The 23,123-nt window shown below is 47.4% G+C and overlaps 1 protein-coding gene across 1 annotated transcript in view; it reads right to left on the bottom strand.

The window, feature by feature from the left end:
* Nucleotides 1-23,123, bottom strand: part of ANKS1B (ankyrin repeat and sterile alpha motif domain containing 1B) — a 518,534-nt gene that overhangs the window by 152,276 nt on the left and 343,135 nt on the right. The gene's annotated exons all lie outside the window — the stretch shown is intronic.

Genomic DNA, 23,123 nt, shown 5'->3' with positions numbered 1-23,123 from the left:
ATGTTTAGCTCTACTATGCATGGAGGGTGCGAGAGAAGTTGCGTGAACACAGCAATATTGCTGGATATAGGGTGAGCTGTAGATGTACTGGGCCCAGTCATTTTGTGTTAAGCCACTTGAAGAGGAGATCAGAGAAATTAACGTCCATAGTGTCCTCGAGGTAAACTTTCGGATCTGGGGTTTGTCGGACCTGGACAAAACTGCAAGGTTCGGTATTACACAGTGCCCAGAGGTGCAACTGGCATTTGCACCCACTCTGTGCATCCGAGGCATTAAAGGGGTCGCAGAGGCCTGTGCAGTTCCTTCTGCAAAATGGAAGGCCCCGACACAAAACGTGTGCCAGCGCAATTCAAATGGGGCCTGTCCTTATCTGCATGACAGCGTGGCCACAGGCAAATGCGGGGCAACTTTGCTCTTGTGCCCAACTACAGACGTGAGTGTCAGGGCAAAAATGCGATGGGAAGCCCGCTGACTGGGAGGCACCTGTAAGATAAGGAGCACTGTCTGCCACAGAAGTGTCCTCTGAGAGGTAGGACTGAGGTCCCACGGACCCACCTAGGCATCCCCGGCGGACATGTCCCTCACACAGCAACCACCGGTGGGGAGATCTTTACCCCTTCTTCAAAATGAGACCGGGCCTCTGCTGAAAGTGAAAGACTGAGCTACAGTTGCAAATCGCAACTCTGTTTTTTTCTCCACTGATGCTCTCTCCACAGGCTGACGCATCTGCGCTTGAAGTTCACCGTTTTTATATAAATTACACGATTTATTGTTTGGCGGACGGGTTACTCGGTCATAAATGTGACGTTTATCCCCTCCGCCTTGTAACAAGTGCACTATATCCTGCAGCACCTGTAATAAGGCAGACGGGATGGTCGGTACGTATGTGACGGAGAAACCCGTCCGCCAAAACTCTTTGAATCAGGTCATATGTACCTATTTTCAGTGGGGGCAGCCAGGGACATTGTTCTCGAACTCTACTTCGGCGAAGGAGACAAACCTACTTGTTTACATTGAAATCTGATAACACCTTTGGAACTCGATAAGGTGAGTGACTGCTGCCATGCTTCTTGATATAAGAAAAGACTGCGGTGCTTGCTCGGTCTATTATCATCACCTTGGGTAGACCTAGTTAGTATGATGACCTTCCAGGGCTGGAAAACTGTATACATGTAGTTGCACATTGAAAGGGGAAAAGCTCTGTTACTCCCAATGGACATATGCAGCTAGATGTTCAAGCAAGGAGAATTATAATATAATTGCTGAATTCCTCAACCTAAATTGCTCAACACTGAAAACCACACAGACACACATAACGTGCGACTCTATTAATCGCCTCAGTTCCAACGCCTAGACCTAAAAAGATACCTTGTGGACAAAACAGTGGTCCAATGTATCACTTTACGCTGCAAGGCAACATACCATCCTTCAACCCTTTCTCCAATAATAACTTCCATCAATTTCACGTGGAGATAATCGGCAAACTGCTGCAAAGTTCATGTATTCAAGGACATCCTTATTTACAGTTCAGCTGCCATCTTACCAAAAACCATTGCCCACAGGTCCTGTTGTCGTCGTCTCATTCATCACTAATTGGAGATAACCATCTCCAGGACAGAAAAAAAGAACATGAGGAACAGTGGCGGTTTCTGTACATGTGCGTTGGGGTGCCGCCCCCTTTAAAAACAAAGCGATCATTTAAAAAAAATTAAAAAATAATACCCTCTTGTAACTTTATAAAACAGGGGTCACTATTGATGACGCAGAAAAAGAAGGACCAAAATATATTCATATATTAGGTAACCAAAATCGTATAATGTAGTGTGATTTTAGTAAAGAAAATAATGGACGTGGGAAATTGTGCCCTCGGAGTAGTTCGCCAATATTATAAACGTGCTTTATTAATCATGAAGAATTGAAAAATGTAGTAATCCGTCATAATTGCAAATGTGTGCCATGATTTCTTATTGAAACTGTTTGTGCTTAGCTTAAATTTAGTAGAGGCTTTGGCCTAGTTGCCTGGTCTCAAATTCTAACTGCGTGGCTTTTCCTTGAACTAATGTAACATATATTCTTGCTTAAAGTTGTATTTTTCCAGTAGATATGACTAATACACTTATCTCCAAGGTTTCGTACTAGGCCAGTTTCATCCCCTTTCAAGCAAGGTCAGTCTCTGCAGGTGCGGACAATAAGAGCACTGATACCGAAAATAATTGGCAAACCATGTTGCAACTTGTGTTCCAAGGCTCCAAGGACAATGTATGCATAAATGAGTACTAGTGGAAAGACATTTTTCATTGCTCAATTTGAAGCCACCCTATGAACCCTCCAATGGAAGACCCTGCAGAATTTGGAATGTTTCTTACTTAAACCCACTGGACAAAGAGAAGTCAGCCATTTTCCTTGATGCCATCTTTGAAGCCAAATGCCAGACGCCATCTTAGACGACATCCTGATGCCCTTTTTTCTAACACAGAGAAAGAGACTTTGAGAATTCTCACCCTAGAGACTTTAAATCTAAATTGCCCCGTCTTGCCCATGCAGTAATTTTGCCCCATCCTCCTTGCTGCTGCAAGGAAACTTGCCCTTAACTTTGCCCCTTTAAAATTCTGCCCCATGCTGATTGAACCGATACCTGAAGGACGAAGACTTTCTTGAATGCTGATTGTAATTGGTAAATATGAAAGGATAATTGTATTATGCATTGTGTTTTTCCTTTTAGGTACCAACTGCTATTTTGATAGGGCCCAAGCTAGAAGTTTTCCAAATTTGTGTTGACTAAATTCGTTTTGCATGAAGCCCCACATGCCAATGCTAATTAGAGGTTAGTCGAGGTATGCACTTGATGCACCATGTTGAATTGAAATCTTGTCATGCTGACCGATGTATGAAATTAGTCAAATTCAGTTGCTTATATTAGTGATTTGTATTGCCAAAACTGAATGTATTATTATTCAGATTTTGCGTAGATTGCGTTTCTTCTGCCGCTATGGACAGCTAGTAATGTTCGTATACATATATCATTTGGTTTTGACACTTATATACATTGTGCTAGCTTTGTTAATATAGGGAAATAAATTCACTAACTTTTAATAAACTGGTGTGGTTATTTACGACTGAAAGGTCATGGTGCGTCGAAATGCCAACTGTTATTAATTCCGAATGTGTTATTTTGATCTATTAATTGAGTATTGGTTACCGGATACAATAGTTATTGATTTTTGATTTAGGTAACCCGACTATTCGAGGATGAGGAGAACCCAACTCGGCTAAAAGGTTCACCGACCTCCAACGTGTCCAGGTACAGGTAATTTATAAGGGCTGGACGCGTTATTACTATCTCCCCCACTCACCAACACCAGCATTATTGTTGCTCGACACTGCGGACAAGTGAAGTGGCGTGACATCACATGCTAACTTTAACTGCTCCTGTGTAGGCAGGCCCAAAGTGAGTCTATTTGCCCGGCTGATAATCTCACAGCCCTGAGGCCTGTGAGGTCATCAGCTCAGCAAAGACGCAGCATCAAGGCCTAGTCTCCACCCCCTGATGACGCGGAGGCCAAGTTAGCCCCGGGCGTCTTTTATTCAAGCCCTGAAGCGCTTAGCCTCCACGTCAATTAGGGAGTGGAGAGCATTGTCACCCCACCCTTTCCCAACGTGCCAGAGGGCGTGGGTGGGACCTCACCCTGTGACAAGCTGGGAAAGGGTGTGGCAGGCGGGAAGAATTCCATCAATTGTTCATGAGAAAAATAGTCCAGTTCTAGCATCGAACATTTGATGGATTGACTGAATGGAGGTATGTGAATGTAGCCATAAATTTCTCAACTGTGAATGTGCTTTCGCAGGTTGTCTCGGCTTTTTCTCCCTTTCTTTTCTGCTCATAGTTTCCTCTACGATGAGTCATTATGAAACTGTTCGCGTCTCGCGATGTGTGCTTTTACTCTTGCAAGTTTCACTCTGGGTACTACAAGCTTTTACTTTCGTTGGTCATAATCCCATTAACGTTCTTCAGCGGAAAGCCTAGTAACGTAGTGTAACGTTAGCAGCGCTTCAGTGCAGGTCGGTGCTTTCCTCGACTTGCAGGTAAGGAAATGCGTGTCATATCAGGTTCAAAGGTCAGGTTAGTCACTAGCACCTCGGCACCCCTGCGGCTGCACCAATTGGCACTCTTGCATGAGATCATTATCGAGGATTTCATGGGGCAGAACTTCAAATGTACATGTATGTAATAATGCCTGCATGCACATACGAATGAATAGATTGGACATGTACATATATACATGCCTATGCACAAGCGAGAGAACATACACCTGCATGTCAAATACACTTGCATGCAAATATATATATATATATATATATATATATATTTAATTACACATGCACATACATTCACACTTATACGTAGACACAAGTATACCCATACATTCATGGATGAGCCCAAACTCTCATAAAACACATCAGAACATACATATATACATATATATTATTCCCACATACCCACACGAACATTACTACATACATACAGGCTTATATACGTAAATACATCCGCATCTCGATGTATACAGCTCATTAAATGTGGATAGGTAATCAGGAGTCCAGTGGACCAGAATCAGTTGGTAGACGGCGAGATTAATAGGCCGTGGGGAATGTCGGCACTACAGCGGCCACGTGAACCCCGCGCAGTTCACGCAGTCGGTCTCTCTGTTATACCCTGCTTCGGGCACATCAGGTGTGAAACCAACACCAAGCAGTAGAGAAAGACATGGAAAAATGAACAGTGCACAAAGGCATATCAAAATGAAATATTACAATCTAACGACACATGGACCAAGTTTAAATGAAGGATCACAACAATAAAAAAAAACTAATTATAATGGCTAAAGAAACTGTGTAAACAAACTTTAATGCCAGTCTTCATGGAATCACGGATCTGGCAGGTTATACCCGTACCATGCAGGTATTTATTACAGATACCTGCCACCTGGCCTGGAAATTTTTACTTGCAGTATTGTTTTTACATGTAACCTACGTTTGCAGTCTTGCGAGGTCATGGCCCCCAGGCCCTCTATCCCCAATGGCAACCTATTTGCTGGGCTCTGCGATCGGCAAGTTCAGTCGCGATACCCAGCAGGAAAAAGTAAGATGCCAATTTTGTTGCTCCTCTCACAAGATGAAAGTGGGAGATGTTTCAGCACTTTTCAATCACTGTGGCTGGCCTGGCCGCGAGAGCGATCGCGCGTGTTCGGCTTGTGCTTGTCATTGTTTATGGCAGGAGGTAGTGTCTTCTGCGGGCTCCAGCCAAATCTGGTAATTTGAAATGAAATAACAAGCAGGGTGATTTTGGGAGTCTTGCCCTCTCTTCCCTTTGAATCCTGGCAAGTTGACCCGACAGAGTGTGTCTTTAAAAATTTACTGCATGTAAATATCCATTGTGGTGGATGGTTTACCACATGTGGCTGTGAGAGTAAGGAATTTAGGGCCATATGTACGAACACATTTTCCCATTGACACAGAATGGGAAAAACCCTTTGCTACATCTGGCCCTTAGAGTTAAGCTGCTCCCCAGAGGAACTGTAAATCCAAAACAAAATCACATTTCTATGCGTTGGTATACTTAAGGACTCAGTGGTGTGTGTCAGAGACGCTTTTAGCTTTTAACGCATGGGTAAAGTGGGCCCTTGATAGTGCCAGCTCTGTTCTGCAGAGAGTCTTGCCCTAATGACCTAGAATATGTCTTGAACGAGTGTTTTAAATACAGTTTTTCTTTAATTTATTTTAAATATGGATGATGTGTAAGAGTCTGTTACAGACATTTTGCAGAATAATGCTGTGCTTATGTTTCATGTAGCATCCATAAAAAAGTTTCTTTTAGCTCAAAGCACGACCTCACATTTGAGAAATGGGAGGGTGTCACAGAGATTATTTGCAGTAATATTAGTGAGCTGCTGCTAAATCAGGATATTGACAACACAAGTCACTATCCCTTAATATTAGATGTAAACACATTTAGAATTTGGATGAGTGCGCCTATGCACTCTGTGACCTGGCCGAAGAGGAAATTAAAGACCTGAAATCGGATTATAAATTCAAAACTGTTCTGCACAGGGCCCCCCAAAATCCTTAAAATGTCCATGGTGTGTGTGTGTTTAGAACATCAGGTTAGAGGATATTATTTTACATGGTGATAACCTTTTTTATCTGATACCTGGGTAAATATCTGCATGACAAAGTTAGCATGGGTGTTATGGGAAAAGAACAAGGGTTGAAACTTAAGTGCTGGGATAACAAAGAGTAGAAAGTGGAACTGAAGAAGCAGGATGTTATTTTATAATTTGTTTACAGGCCATATCATATTTCTTCCTCCCCTGAATGAGATGTTCAGGGCCTTGTAAGGTGCCCTACAGCCTTTTAATGTTTATTCTTTGCTGTCTCGTTGTGTCCAGTCTAACAAATCACAATAACATCTATTTCCTCAGTAGATTTCACTTATAAAGGTATATCAATAAATAAGCAAATCTGTGAGGTTCTCAGCATTGTTATCTCGGTCTGTTGTGAAGTTCTGTAGTTATACTGAATAAGTAGCTACCAACATCCTTATCATATGAAATCTCTTTATTCTTGCCATAACTACAATTTCACTATTGCTGTATTAACCTTCTTGCTTTCTCAAATTTACTTACAGATGCACCATTTGAGCACTCTATTTTAAAATAATTCACGGGGGAGAACCCTCACCCACCCCTCGAGCCTCCCGTAAGAGTGTCGGGCTTGCTCGCTATGTTCACTTGCAACAGTTCACATCTTGCTGAACTTTTATCCCCCGCCACTTTCAAATGTCACCGACCGCCACTGATGAGGAATGCTGGGATATCCCCTCCCCACCCCCACCCTTTTTTAGTACATAAGCTGTACTTACCAAGCATTCCGCTTGTTTTTTTTTTCTGTCTTCAGACGGAATTTGAATGTGAAGATGTCGTCCCTGCTGGGCTTGGGCGACTGTTGTTCCTGGTGCGCTGCCTCCAGTCTGCTGGGCTTTCTAAGGCAGCGCCGCAATTGGACTCTAGGAGGCCTTCTTTGCTGGTCTGGTGGCCCCGTGTGGCTCCCTGGTGCGATCTGAGGTCCTCCTGCTGTGCTCTGGAGTCTCCAGGGTGGCGTGTTCTGGTCCCAGGGCCCTCCCTTGAGGGCTGCTGGTTCGGTTCCGGCTCCCCCAGTTGCTTCTCCCAGTCAGCTGGGCAGCCGGGAAACGTGTGGAAGGTTCAGGAAGCAAAGGGCTTGCCTGACTTCCTCCTTCGGTCGCTGTGGTTACAGCACATGCAAGGGGAGTGTACCTTCTGTCTTCCGGGCTTCCTGCCTTTGGGGTAAGTGCCGCTTGGCGGTTTCTTGTTTTTTCTGCTGGTCTGGTCGCTTGCCATTCAGACTGCGTTACCAGACTTCCCACGTATGAACTGGCAGCAGGGATACAATCAACTTTGAAAGCCTTAATCCCGGGGCTGTCCTACAGCTTGAGTGGTGGTCACGGCCTGCTGTCCGGTGTTGTCGGGTCAGGGGCTCGGCTTGTTTCACTGATGGCGTCATAGTTGCGGATGGGTCGTCCTCCTGTCTGCTGGTTTTTTCCCGTCTTTGGTCCCCGAGTGGTGTTGGCCCTTTTACGGTTGCCTGAGGTTTACCACTGCTGGTGTTTTGTTGTTTTCTGGGGGCTGCCTTCTCTGTGGTTGGCAGTTCTAGTCTTCTCCCTCGGGCTGGGCGGCCCTTGTTCTCCATGGGAGGGTCTGTGGCGGTGCCCCACCTTTCCTTTTCTGTTTTTTGGGTCACTACCCGTGTCACACTGGGTTTTTTGCCTTGTGTGTAGTGTTTGGATGTTTCAGGTTGGGAAAAGGTCACGCTGGTCGGCTAAGTGGACTAATGCACCCATCCAGAGCATTGTGTTTGACCTCATGGGTTTGAGTCCTGGCAGGTCCGCACATCCTTTCCAGGCTGATAACACCAGTGCCATTGAGTTGGGTAACAGGCGACTGTTTAAAAAAAAAAACAATAAAAAGAGGGTCCAGGTGTCTTGGTGTGTGTGCCCTCCTTTTTCTCTGGTTGTTCTGGTGCTATGTTTTCTTCTAGGTCCAATGGTTGGCTGCTGATGTGTCTGGCCTTTGCTTCCTGACATATGCAGTTGTTGTCCCTTGGGTGGTCTCATTCTAAGTCCCTCCAGCTGCGGTATCTATGTTCAGTTCTGCATTTGTCTGTGGTCATTCCCCTTTTGGGCTTTGCAGGCCCCTTGCCATTCCCTTTCGGGCGCGTATAGCTTTGCCAGTATTTCCTGTTCTCTTTTTTCCTTGGTCTTTTGGCCCAGGTGTGCTTTTGGGGGAGGGGGAGCTGCTCTGGGCCTCTGTTCCTCGCCTGTTGTGGTGCTGGTTCTTTCTGGGTATCGTCTTGTGGCCTTGTTCTCTGCCTCTCCTGCCATGGGGGTTGGTTCTCTTCCTGGTGTATCAGTTGCGTTGTTGGCTCTGGTTCCCTTTCCTGATTTTGGCTGGTGTGGGGGCTCTTGCTGTCACCCTTGGCTGGGCCTTACGGGCGGCTCTGGGTGCTGTCTCCACTGAGCTTGGTTGGTCCTCCCTGGTTTGTGCAGGCTTGGGTCTCCTCCTCTGCTTCCCTTTGGCAGTTGGTTTCTCACAGCTTTTTTGGAGGCATTCTGGGTGCCTGTTGGTCACTGTCCCTGCTTCTTCTGCTGGGTGTTGTGGGTCCTTCCCAGGTGTGCTTTTAGACACTTGTCTTTTTGACATCTTGTTGCCCAGCCCTTCTCCTGAGGTGGTAGGCTCGGTAGTTGGGGTCTGCTCCCTTCGGGCTTCCCTTTCTGGCCTGCTCTGTCTTGGCCAGTCTGGTATGTCCTTCCTCTGGGCTTTGCGGCCTGTTGTCTTTGGTGTCTCTTTCCTCTGTCTGCTTCCCATGTGGCGCTGGCAGGGTGCTCTGGGTCTGTGTCCTGTTCTCTGGTGTGGGGTTTTGTTGCTTGGGTGCCCCCCCGGTACGGGGTCCTTCCCCGCTATTGGGGCGCATGCCGCGTCTAGGTTGCTTCCTGCTCCTTGCCTGTCCTACAGGGGTTGTTCGCTGGCCCTTCGATGTGGTGTCCTTCTGGGTGGTCTTCTGCGTTTTGGGTGTCAACCACTTTGTTTAGGGTGTGGCTTTCGGCCGCGTTCTCCTGGCAGGTTGGCCGTTTAGTTTTACTTTTGCCTAGTGTGCCGTTTGCCTGCTCTTGGTTTGCTTTTTGTCTCTCTCTCTTTTTGGATGGGTGTCTTCCCCTTGTTCTTCCCTGGGTACTGTGTGCTCTACCAGGTGAGGCGGATTGGCGGGATGCTTTGTCTTGGTTCTCCCTGCGTTGGCTTCAGCCTCTGCCACTTTTGTTCTTAGGGTGTAGTGGGTCCTCTGGTACTGCTCTTCCTTCTCTGGCGTAGCTTTTGGGTCTTCTTTGGTGTGGCTCCTTGTGTGGCTCCTTGGCTTGGTGCCTTTTGGGATTTGTTGCTGGCTCTGCCTTTGTTTTGGGCCGGTGCCTGTGTTTCCCCCTTATGGTTGGTGCCTCCTTTTTGGGCTCTGGCTCATGGGTCTATGGGCCCGGGCCCTGTTCCTCCCATTGTGTTTTTTTTCTGTTGTTGGGGTGTTTCTCCTTCCCCCTTGTGGGCTCTTCGGTTGTCTGAGCCCATGGCGAGGTTTCCTGCCTCCACACCCATGGCGTATGGGGGTCAGTCCGTGGTGGGCACGCTGTCCCCACCCCCTGTCCGGCAAGTGTGAACTACTTAAGCCTTTTTCCCTTTTTGTTCCTTATGGTTCCGAGTCTTTGCGACTCTTGTTGTGTCTCTTTGGGTCTCTTGCACGGGGTTGACTTCCGGCCCGCCTTTGTTCCCCTGCAGATGTCTCTTCCTTGGCCTGTATGGTCTTCTTCTGGGTTTTTTTCAGTCCCCCCGCTGGTCCGTTGGGCCTTCTCTGGGAGGCCATTGGTGTCCCTGCTCATGCTTTCTGGCTGGTTTTGTCCTCCTCTGGTGCGTCCCTTGGGTGGTGCGGCCTTGGGGGTGCACTCGGACTCCAGAGCTCCAGTTCTTTCCTTTCTTTGCGAGGGTGGGAGTTGGAGTTGCTGTTGTTTTCTGTCTCCAGGGTCTGCTTCCCCTCTTGTGCCTGTTGTCCCTGGGGATTTCTGGGCGGTGGGGGCCCTGTTGGTCCCCTGGCCCTGGTGTCCTTGGGGCTTCTTGTCTCCAGTGGCCTTCTGGCCCTGTTTTTGCTTTGCCCTCTGGTAGGGCTCCCGTTGGGGCTTGCTTGTTCCTGGTTTCTTCCTGTGGTCGGGGTTTCCCGTTCCCTGGGGGTTTCCTATGGTGTGGACTGGGATGCTTACCTGTCCTTTCCTATCTGGGTCTGTGGCGGCTCTCTTTGTGGTTTTCGTCAGGCATGGGCTACGCTTTGGGGGGCTTCACCGGATTCTGGCGATGCCTGTGCAGTTTTTTTGGGGTCGGCGGGTTTTTGGTTTCGGCTCCTGGGTGTCTCTGGCAGTGGCTGCTTGGCCACTTTTCTCCTTTGTGGTGCCCCCCTTGGTTGGCTCTCTTTTTTTGGTTGGACTTCTTGGAGTCCTGCAAGATTTTTGGGCTGTGGTGCCCTTCTTGTCTTTTTCGGCCTGGGCATGGTTTTGTTTTTTTCTGCTCTTCCTTGTTCCTGTGGTTTCTTGTTGAGTTCCTTTGGGGTCCAGGCACTGTTTCCTTGCCTTGTGTTCTCCTGTTCGGGTGGTCTCCGGTAGGCCTCTTCTTTCCGGGCTGTGCCTCTGTCTTTTGCGGTTGTGGTTGGCCCTTGCCCCGGAGGGGTTTCCTTCTTGGGTGTTCCTTTTTTGGGCCGGTATCACATGTTGTTGGTTCCTGACTTTTGTTGTTTTTTTCTTTCTGGGATTTGTGTTGTCTGTTCCCCTTCTGGGGCTTGCAGGGCTTCCTCTGCTCCTGTCTGGTGCTGTTTGCTTCCTTTCTGGGTTGCACTCTGCCTCGGATTCGACTGGGTCTTGGCGGTTGGATCTGTTTGTGTTTTTGTCTCTTCCTTTTTTTTTGTTTGGGGTACTCGGTTGTTTGTTGGTATCACTTCTTCTGTTTTTTGTTAGTTCTATGCGGTTTTCAGAAGGCCGGCGTTTGCCTGCTTGGGTATTCTCCAATTAGTGATGAATGGGACAAGGACTAGAGGGACCTGGGGGTAATGTTCTATTACTTACCAGTAATCTTCATTACTCCTGGTCCTGTTGTCCTCGTCCCATTCATCATGCCCCTCCCATGCCTCCGGCCTTCTGTTGGGGCTTGGTTGTGCAGGCATAATGCTGGGTAAGTACAGCTTATGTACTACCAAAGGGAGGGGCCGGGCAGGGGATATCCCAGCATTCCTCATGTTCTTTTTTTCTGTTGTGGATATGGTTATCTCCAATTAGTGATGAATGGGACGAGGACAACAGGACCAGGAGTAATGAAGATTACCCGTAAGTAATAGAATATTATTCACCACTCAGTGGCTAGTAGCATATTTCCAGAAGAATGCCAAACTTTCTGCATCAAGTCCATTCTAATACAAATAGATACCAGACACACAACTATAGCTAAGGGAGGCCCCATATGTATTCTCCACCTCCTAAACAAGTGAGCAAAAGAGTTCTCTCTGCTCTGTTGTCCTCATATGTTGAAGAAAATTATCTTTTCTCAGGCACAACAGAATTCCATTCAAGTAGGAGCATGGAATCTGTGCTAATAGCAACTCTGCATCAAAATTATTATTGATTCTAATACTTCTATTACTGGATCTTGATGTTGCTTTTGACACCATCTATCATTTCACCCAGTTTGGACAAACAAATCTACAAGGACCAAGGCACTTTCCTCTACTTCATTGATTTCTTCCTCACCAACTGATCTCTCTCTCTCTCTAACCCTTATCCCCTGAAAACTAGAACTGCATGGGTCCAGCATCTCATTCTTCTAATTTACCTTAGACCACTATCGGAGCTCATCTTAAATTCAACTACTGTGACTATGGAGATGACACAAAAACTATACCAAACTCTAAAACCTGAGTTAGGCTCTAGTCCCACTACCAATGAATCATTCATTGAGATTCTAGTAAAGATACAAACCAGTAAGAGTCTAGTATTTCCCGTACAAGACTACGTCAACGGTATATAACTTGGAGTATCCAACTAAGTTATTTAGAAGCTGTAGAGACCAGGAGCCTAGCCATGAGACTCCTTTCTAACCGTAATATCAGATCACACATTTTTCCTGGCCCTTAATATCCACACTGTGTAGCTAGAAGAATGACCATCAAAGCTATGTGCCAAAAACTCAGTAACTACTATCAGTCCTTTTCATTCTAGGATGGCTCCACTCATTTCTGTCTCTTCCTGCAACAAATCACAGACTGAAGGAAACTCCTTTTGAGTGAGAACAGTTGAGGTATGAAACTTTTTGCCAGCAAGAATAAAAGTAATCAGCAGCCATGTTAAATTTGGCAAAGTAGTAAAAACCTGAATCTTTGCACACCGGTCACTACTATGTTATAATCAACAGACGAATGGCAGGAATCCAAAAGAGCAAATGTCTCTATTCTCATATTTTACAGCAACCTCTAATGCCCAAGAAAAGCAACAACAAATATATAGTTAATTCTCCAACCAACATCCTTTTTCGGCACATGGGAGCTCTAGAATGAAAATCTTCCGGGTCCAGTCTCGCACCTGGGGAATATTCTAAAAGTGGGGAGTATGCAGTTAGATAAAGTATTCACCGAAAGAGCATTATCAAAGGTAAGTAACTTGTTAATCTATGCCAGTCTCAGATCTTCTCTGAGAGGAAAACCTTGCATAGAGCAGAAATCCGGTCGCAGGCTTTGTGTTGTGACCTGGCTTCAAAAGAAGTAAAATGTATGGCATTACCTTATCCTGAGTAATGTTGCCGTAACACTGTGTGCAAGTAGGGCAGTACCTGTGAAGCAATTGCTACCAAGGTGGGCAAAACCACTGCTATCCTGTTCAGGTATGACAGGTAACTCCAGAATGAAATGTCTCCATTCCTCTACCCTCAAACTACTAGTGAAGCATGTTGTGAAACAAGTAACAGTGTCATGAGGGTTGTTGTTAAGATTCTTTGCTTTCCACCAAAAGTCCCCATAGTGCCATCCCATTCTAGACCTTATAGTGCTCAACAAATACTGCAGAGTTTCAGGATAGTTATCCTTCTCAATGACTGATGCCGGGAATTTCCTGGCTTCTTTTGAACTGGAAGGTGTTTACATCCAACTCATACATCCTTATGATTACAGGTATCCCCTTTCTTTGGTATGTGTTCAACAGTTCGGATTCATGTGTTGCATTTTGTTGTTGGTTGGCTCCACAGGTGTTCAAGTGCCTTGCCCCAGTTGCTGCCAGTCTTTGATGTCAGGGGTTGCACGTCTTATTCCTGAAAGTCTAAACAGCAAGTATGCTGGGAAGAGGGGGATGTGTAGTGTAGTATGGGTCAAAATGTATTCTAACCCTGATGTCCGCGAGGAATGTTAAATATCACCATGGTCTGGAATTGTGTTTCATTAGGACAGAAAGCCCACGCCTAGCATTTAGGTGGCATGCTTCATCATAGGACCCTTCCTTGCATTAGTCAGAAATCTTATACCAATGCGGGCTATAACCCGTGTAGGGGAGCACTCTCTGACCCTACATCCTTTGATGTGCTAGTGAAGGATCCTGTCAAAACCAGAAGGCAAACCATCTAACTGAGAGTAAGCAACCCAAGATGTCAAGACATTGCTACACCTACTGAGCAGATTGGGGCTCACTCTGAGTAAAAAAAAAGGTTCATATTCATCCCAGCCAACAGGTGCTATTCTGGAGACCTCAACATATGCTTAGCTCGGTAAAATCATACACCTCTCAAGATGGGAATGAATGAGTCAAGCTGTGTGTCCGGCATTCAGTCAAAATCAAGCATAACCATTCAACAGTTCAAGGTCCTGTTGGCCATGATGTTATGTTGTATCCCAATTATACCCCAGGCCAGCTGGGGATAAGGGTGGTGAAAGCGGGGGCATAATGTAGGTCCCCTAGCCCCTGTGGTCCAGAGGGACCCCAATCATTTAAGGGCTTGAAACCTTCCATGGGCCTCCAACTCTTCAAGGGGCCCCCACTCAGCCCCTGGCAAATGACTATTTGCACGATATGGGACACTTGGGGACCCTCATCACATTCTGAAGGGATGCACCATTTTATGTTACACCACTGGGTGCAAGAGCAGTACGACTTTCAGTGCCAACAATTGACAGGCCACAGGGATGATCTCATCAGTGTTACACTAGTGGCAAAACACACCCCACCTTGTTGGATGGATGAATTCATGCCAACAGGACCTGTATATGCAAGATCCTCAGTTCTACCTCCCTGCAGATGCCTCCCTGAAAGGTTGGGGTACTCACCTTAAATAATTCTGCACATGTGGACGTTGGACCTCAACACAAGTGGAAATGCATAGAAACATGTTGGGGCTCAGAACGGTCAAGCCTCTCTGAAAGCTAGCTTTCTTGCTACACATTGCACAGTAGGAATTGTAGGCTAAAACAGACTTTATGGTCCCTCTCCACACACATCTGAAATAAAGGTGGCATGAAATCTCCAATTCAGCCTAAGAAAGGGCAGTATGCAAGGCGATGGGTGTGATGATACAGCATCACTACACAATGTTCCAAGATTTGACAGGGTCTTTGAGGACATGTTAAGCAGATAGGACATCAACTGTCATGAGTGGGAACTATATTGCAGGGCAACTTCAGCTTATGTCCCAGAGGCAGAGTTCACCTCTTATGCCCTCTTTGTGATACAAGAGAACTCAAATGCCAGTTCTACAGCAGCAAGTGGTCGTGCCCTGGGACACAAAGCCATGGTCTTTGCTAATACTTTTCCTACAATCTCCCTTATCCGGAGGGTGTTCCTTAAGATAAAACAAGAGCTGTGCACTGATTCATTTAGTTCCACAGTGGGTCAGGCAGTTCTGCTTCATTAACCATTGTAACTTGGCCAAGGAGAGACAGATTTTTATTTTAAACTTCTTTTTATTGATTGTTTACATTTTACGAAAATTAACATACTCAATGCGACAAATCTTAGAGCCACTTTGCCTCACTCTTCTCCTCTTGATGACTACACAGACCAATGTCAGTCTTCCCACATGTCCCCTCACTGTTCCGGAGTTCGCTCACAGTCTATTTTCCCAGGCCTTCGGCTTCACGCCACCCACAGTCTCTGTCGGTTTCTCCTGCAAATGGGAAAGTTAGTCTCCATATCTCCATGATCTTTACACGGGACGCATACTTTCTCAAATTTGCTTGGGTAACCCCAGTCTTTGTAGACTGAATACTATGCCAGCACACACCAGTGCATGTTAGCCACACATTGTTTCACAGTTGGGGTATTTCTGCCGCCCCACAGCTGCCCTATGTACCTTGTAGCCACCAGGAACCTGGTGTTGTAAAACAACAGCATGTGCTTGGACAATGTCTGCTCTCCCCATATCGTTAGGATTGATAGTGCTGGGCCCACAATTATTTCTAACTTGGTGACCTCCTAAAGCCAGCCACCCACCTGGTTCCAATAGTGCCTAACCCTGTGATAGCCACACAGTGTACATAGTATCATTCCAAACTGTCCGCAGTCCTCTCAGGTATTTATTTGTGTTTGTTCTTGTGTAGTTTGTCCTGTGGAGGATTTTAAACTGTACTAGGTGGAACCCTGCTGTGACTGCTACTTTCCTTGGATACCTACATGCCTCACCCGAATCCTCGTCTTTTAGGATGCCTAGGTCTCTTTCCCACATTCTTTCAGTGATGCAAGCAGGGAATGGCTGTTGTTTAGTAGGGTTCTGTAGATTTGCGACATCACATGTTTATGTAGCAGGGCTGCTAGTATTCAATATTCCAGGGGGGTTTTGGCCACCATCTCGCAGAGTTCCTCCTTATTCCCCGTTAGAGCATATTTCAGTTGTAGGTGATTTGATGTGGGCAGCTCATATTGGTTCTGGAGTTCTTCAAATGGCAAGAAACCCTTACCCCCCCACCACACACACACGTCCCCCCAGCTTGGAGATCCCTATCCTGTCACATTGGTTCCATTCCTCTAGCTGTTGCAGGTATGCAATCATTACCGATTCCAAGAGGAGCATCTCCAATGTTAGCTTTCCCACCCACCCCACCCTCTTCATTGCCTTCTTCCAAATTCTAATCACCTAATGTGCTGAGGTGGCTGCTGTGGGGGGGCGGGGTGTCTGGTGTGGTACAAGTGTCTCATGTAGCCTCCCAGTCTTATATGGTGTCTGTCTACCTGCAAGGCCAGTTCTTGTTGGGATTCAAATGTCCACCTATTAACCACCAGTAATTGAGTTGCCCAGTAGTAAAGTTTTATGTCTGGGAGGGCGATTCCTCCCTCATAGGAGCCCCTTGTGAGTGTTGACAGGGTGATACATAGTATCCCACCACCATAAGAAGTAGTCTATTTTTTGCGTCCATCTCTTGGAAGAACATCTTTGGCACCTCATATATGGCCAGATGTATGAAAGCATTTTGCATTCGCAAATGGTGCGAATGCCCGTTTGCGAATACAAATTGCCATTTCAGAATGTATGAAATACATTCTGAACGCAATTTTAAGGAATCGCTAAAATAGCGATTCCTTAAAATTGCGACCCTGTTTAGAGAGTTGCAAATTGCGACTCTCTAAATTAGAAATCGCAAATAAGGATTCCCTTTTTGCGATTCCTTAGCACATGTAAGAAGCAATTCCTAAATGCGATTTTGGCATTTAGGAATCCCTTATTACCACCAAGTTGAACTTGGTGGTAACCATGTGCAAAATTAAAAAATGTATTTAAAATGCATTTTTAAATTGTACATGTAAAGCACACATGCCCTTTTGGCATGTGTGCACCTTACATGGTGAAACAATTTTTTTTGGTGTGCAGCAGAGGGGGCCTTATGCCCCCAGCACCCTTAGGTTTTGCATTTCCAAAATTGCGAATTCTGGTTGCAAAAAATTGGCAGATATGGGCCAGCAGGCCCATAGGCACGAATGGGGCCATTATCGGAATTTGCGAATCGTTAATACCATTTGCGATTTTTAAGAAATCGCTATTACCGATTCGCAAATGTGATACATGGCACTTTGCGAGTCGGAAATAGCGGTTTCTTAAAAATCGCTATTTCCGATTCGCAAATGGCCTTGATGATACATCTGGCCCATAGTGTGTTAGGGAGCATATACAGGAGTTTAAGTAGAGTGATCACTTTGTGTAGGGAAGCTCTGCACATTAATGGAAGGCAAAGTTTCAGCCAGTGTCCCACATCTGCTATATAGCCCTGAAAGACTCTCCCCACATTGTGTTTGTGAAAGTCTGCCCAATCTAGCATTACATAGATGCTAAGGTATCTTAACATCTCCGGTGACCAGTGGAGCTGGCACTCCCAGGCCAATGGGGTTGCCACTGAGCAAGTTGGAACATTACCGAATTGATCCAATTTATGAGTTCCCTTGAATACTCCCCAAACATACTCAAGATGTCTAAGATACAGGGTATCAAGTGAACCACGTCTGCTAGGTAGAGCAGGATCTCATCCACATAGAGGGAAGTCACATGTACCAATCCCGGGGTCCACCAGAGACCTCTAATTTTGGTGTCTACCCTAACCCACTTGGCTAGGGGCTCCAACGCGAACAGCAGCGATGAGAGGGGGCACCCCTGCCTAGTCCTTATGCCAAAGGCAAACTTCTGGGACACTGTCCCATTAGTCCAGACTCATGCCCATGATTTGTTGTATAGAAGCTGGACCCAGGCCAGGAATTCTGGTCCAAAGCCCATCTTCCACATCACTGTTATCAGGTATCCCCATTCTATTGAGTCAAAAGCTTTCTTGGCATCAAGTGCAAGAAGGACCACCGGCTCCCCCAGGGCCACCCTCTTTGCCAGACACCCAAACAGCCATCTGAAATTGTGTTTTGTGGACCTGTTGGGCATAAAGCCAGACTGGTCTGGATGCATTAGTTTATAAATGACCTGAAGCAATTAGTTTCTTCTTTGTCTCATAGAACATTTCTCTGAGGGGGCTGGTCAACTAGCTCCTTTGGCTTTTGTAAAACTGAGGGAAACTTGTTTGGGCCTGGGGCCATCCCACACTTGAGCTAGCCGATTGCCTCCCCAAGCTCCCTCTCTTCTATGCTGCATTCTAACATCTCTCTGTCTTCAGCATCAAGAGCAGGGGTTGGGATGCACACGACAAACTCTAGGCAATGTGCCCACTCTTTCCTCACCCCGGACTCATACAGACTCTTTAGTGTGCCGCAAAGGCCTCAACTATGTCATTTGCTGTGCCTACCTTTTCTTCAACCTCATTCTCTACCTGGGGTATTCATCATCTGCCCTCCTCCATGGATGCCAGCCAGGCCAACACTTTACCCGCCTTGTGTCCCACTTCTTAGAGCATATGTTGCTTAGCCCTAAACTGCGCCTTTACCTCTTGTTCTACAAACTGTCTGCATTTCTCTATAGAAAGGGCAATTTCATGCGTGAATTCTGGGTCAGGGCTGCTCAAGTCATCAACCCCCCCCCCCGCCCATTGACACAGGTTTTCCTCTAGTGCTGTGACTTCCCTGTCCTGGTCCTTCTTTTTCCATGCGATGTGAGCAATGAGCTGCCCCCTTATCACAGCCTTGTAGGCTTACTATAACACAGAGGGCCCACATCACAAAGAGCCTCTGCAGTTGCCGCAGAATGTCTGGAATGAGACACTGCAGTGCGGAAATTCTGCCATGAGTGAGGAGATTCCGCAACGACTGCTGAGCCGCCACCACGACTTTTGTGCATCAGACCCAGGTATTGTATTGTACCAAAAAGGCGGGTTCCAAGAAATTTTGGTCAGTTGCAGTCCTCAGAGTCTTCATTGTGTGCCAGTCAGTTAGATCACAGGATTCAAGCCTCCCTCCCTGTGGGGTCCACCGGATCAAGGCCAGCGGGTGTGTGACCACTTGGGGAGTGGTCGGAGATACTTTGTGCTAGGTAGTGTGTGGCCCCAAACCACTTTCTCTGCTGTCCCCATGTGAAAAGGTAGTCTACACAGGACATGGACAAAGTCAAGCCCGCTGTTTAGGAATGTTTCCTACTTGTGGGGTCTTCCTCCCGCCACATGTCAACAAAAACCAGTACCTCCACCCAGGTGTGTAATTGAAAATATCCCTCTGGTGCCCTCCTGTCCCTGACGACCCTGTCCCAGTCACCCTGCACTGTAAAGTTGAAGTCCCCCCAATTGGTAACATGGACACCGGAGGCAAGCAGACTATCCAGTCCCCTATCTGTCCCAGAACCTTCAGCTTTAACTCTGGTGGGGGATACCAGGAAGCCACTGTTAGAAGCTTTCCCTTGTAGAGCCCACTTATCGTTGGAAAGTAATGGTAGCGACTTAAGTGCCAGGATACCAAACACTTGCAATCCAGTAGATAATCCTCAGTGTGCAAGCAGTTGTACCGTCCTTTCCCCCGAAATCCACAGGGGTGCCCCACTAGGTGCCTCTCCTGTAACATGCGTATGTCGGGGTTGTGCCTCTAGAAGTAGTTTGAGACTGCAACCATCTTCAAATTATTCCCCAGTCCACTGACATTCCATGAAATTATGGATAGTCTACCCTTGTGTCCTTCATCCTGTTGCCAGGCAGCCATGGGTATCCCTTAGTGTGAACATGTCTGTGGGTCGCCCTGGTCTGTATGTTTATATGTCTCTTCAACGTGTGTGTCCCGGTGCCCCAATACAAACTTCCCCCCCTTCCTACATTCTCAAACTGCAGGTTTAAAACTACCTAAATCCCCATATGCTTGAGATGTCTGTTGCACCCTATTCCCCTTACTAAACTCTAACTAGAACTTATAGGTCTCAGGTCAGGGGGCACCAGAGAGCCCAGCTGCAAAATAGCCACCACTCTGTGAGGCTCTGCTGACCAGGGATTGTAAATCCATGTTTATCCTCCAAAAACACTAGCATCGGCCTCCGCCGACAGGAGAAAACACGCCGCAGACCCCCTGCCCTAACATAGATTTTCAGACCACATAAATGTTGTTGGGGTGCTGAAATTTGCAGATAATCCTAAGTGACCTGGAAAGGGGCAGAGACAGGAGGCTGCCAATGGAGGATCCTGCTTGCAACTAGCAGGACTCCCGAAAACAATCGCTCCCGGTGTCTGACTATTGTGGTGCTGTGAGGTGGGACCTCAGCGGTCCTGCAATTGCAGTCCCTCCTTCTCACCCACCGGGGAGACTTGGGCTGTAGGATTGGCATGTTGCGGCCTACGCGACTGTGGCCCTCTGCAGAACCATTAGTGGAGGCTGAGAGCCGCTGCAACTCATGCATGCGGCCCACATGAGAAACTGTGCTATGATTGCACACCCCGCCACAGCTCACACAGAGGTAGGGGCACGCCCCCTCCATCAGGACAGCCGTGATAAAGCTGGAGCGCTGCTCCGAATAATCCCCTGATGGCAGGTGAGACTGGGTCAGGCCAGGTGGCGAGCTCGGTTTACTGGCTGTGAGGGCCCCAATATGTGGAGAGTTGCTTCCTGCGTCGCTTACAGCCCGGTCCAGCATATCAACTGGGCCAAGTGCCGTTCCCGCTGGGCCCACTGTAGTCTCTGTTATACCCACATTGTGAATCCTTGATTTGCCCTGCGGAAGAGAGTTACACCTGGAGGGTGCATGGACACGTCGCCAGGCTGCTGCCCGCCTGACCCACTGGGCGATTACAGAACAGTGCCTCCAAGGACCTAAGTGCCTGGGAGTAGAGCCTGATTTTCAGCGACGCAGGCAACAAGGTCTGTAGGGGACCCCTGCAGATGTGGAGGTTTCCAGGCCTGCTCGTGTCCCTCACTTGCGGCCTGCGAGGGGTGATAGGGCCCATCACACCCCATCCGGACTGACAACCATCCTGCCTGAGACCAAGAGGTGAACTGGCCAAGGGACACAGCGCACACCAAGGCAAGTGAACATTTTGGATAGTGTTGGTCTGCTTCTGCCCTCAGGGGCAAGGCAGGATCTGCAGGCCCCTGCTGTGCAGGTCGGGGTCAACCACCCTTGTGAAAAACACTGCACAATTGGGGAACTGTTGGCCTGCTCATACCCCTCGCTTGTGACTTGTGGGGAATGGCGGGCCTACACCTTTCTACCCTGATTGGAGACAAACGTGCCTCCAATGGAACTGGGGCCCCCTCAGGAGGCACAACAAGCAACTGGGTAATGGAGTGCTGCGCATAACCGAGATCCATCCGTGCCCCTTGAGAACACTTTCTGTGGTGATATGGTACCCGATGGAGGAGAACCACCTGCCTTAACTACCTGATCAACTACATCTCCGCACTCCCTTGTAACTTCCTTAACACTCTAAGGATGTGGAAATCGGACATAAAACAGTCGAAGCTCATGTTCGATCTGCGCCGGAAGATCCGTGCAACACGCCTGCTGAAACAGACATACAACAAATGTTCCAAGACTTAAAATATAGCCTAACAGCCATCAACACCTAGACAGACTCGCTAAAAGACAGATTTGATTGCCTCAAAGAAAGGGTTGATGGCCACAGCAAACGCATAACTCAGCTGGGAAGACGCACGTCGGAAATAGTAGCTGAAGGGGCACAGACGAGTGAAAGATTCTCCTATATGGAGAAGGTCTTAGAAGTGATCCGCCATAAAAATGAGGACTTAGAAGTGAGATTGCAGAAAAACAACTTCAAGGGATCCCAGAATCCACTGCCATGTGCCACATGGAAGATTATCTGGCAACTATGTTGGGCTCCTTATTTTGTGAGGCACTTTCCACCTTGCTGACAGTGGAGAAGGCACATAGATCCCTGGGCCTGAGGCCCCCGCCTAGAACTCCGGACCGGCCCATAATCGCCTGATTGTTAATCTTTAGAAATAGAGATACTGTGCTCAGACTGGCGAGGGACCGGCAGCCACTTGACTATCAGGGCCAGACCATTTCCTTTTACACAGACTTCACGGATGCAGTGCAGGCAGTTAGAAGAGACTTTTTCCAGTCAAACGCTTCCTTAAGAGATGCAAAATATTCTCTGCTGTACCCAGCCCAACTCCGAATCTTCCATGCCAGCAACATACTTTACAGACCGGAAAGCGGCTGCAAAATTTATTAAAGGTATTCCGCTAAAGATGGCCACGCAATGCTCTGAACAGAATTTCCTCAATAGCAATGACTAGGAACTGTGAGCTCCTGCCCCTTGCGACTTGACTAGTAACCAAGTTTACTGGCACTAATGAACATGTGAGCCCGATTAAGACTTACTATACAAAACTCAGTGACCCTGGATTTCCGGGCTTACTCCATGTACATGTACCCTGGAGGTGCACTCTTATATTACAAATTCTTGCCCGGTCCCCAGCTTCTTCCAGCTGGGCATGTGTTGGGCTTCTGGAGGCCATCCGGAATGTCCTTGGATGTTATTCCTCATTGGCCCTTGCAGCCAGGTTTGAGGTGGGTGGAAGTCTTTTGGCCCGATTTGGGGGTTAAAGTGGGCCGGGGGCTGCAATGTTGTTGGGGTATTTTATTGCAATGTTTTCCTCCCTTGGTTTCCCACTACTTACTGGTCCCTCCCCTTCACTCCACTCCAGTGCATGCATACCAAGGCTGCGATGCGTGTACTTGCAGAGACATTAAGTAGACCTGCTTCTTGCAATAAATCCATCTGGCTGAAGGCATGCTCTGCCGCATGCGAGCAGGCTGGATTTGGGAACTTCACGTAGCACACTACTCGAATTATGCACATAGGGGGATCACCATACTCCAGGGAAAGGGCTTCCCTTAGCATACGTGTAAGGTGCTATGCGACAAAGAAGGCTGCGGTGTGCTACTGGCAGGTACACTGCAAGGACATCCACTTAAGTTTCTCTCAATCTATGGTCCTAACAGAGATTACCCCAATTTCTTTGCAGAGGTCTGGAGCCTGGCGAAGTCCCTGGGAACTGGCGGCTTGCTGTGGGGTGGGGACTTCAATGTGCTCCTAGGACCCATCGGCGACAGGTCGGGCAACTTCAGGCAACCTCATCCACG

Source organism: Pleurodeles waltl, chromosome 4_1 (assembly GCF_031143425.1).
Source record: "Pleurodeles waltl isolate 20211129_DDA chromosome 4_1, aPleWal1.hap1.20221129, whole genome shotgun sequence".
NCBI classification, from domain to species: Eukaryota; Metazoa; Chordata; class Amphibia; order Caudata; family Salamandridae; genus Pleurodeles; species Pleurodeles waltl.
Note: the sequence above shows the minus strand (reverse complement) of the source record. Positions and strands in the feature narration are given on the sequence as shown.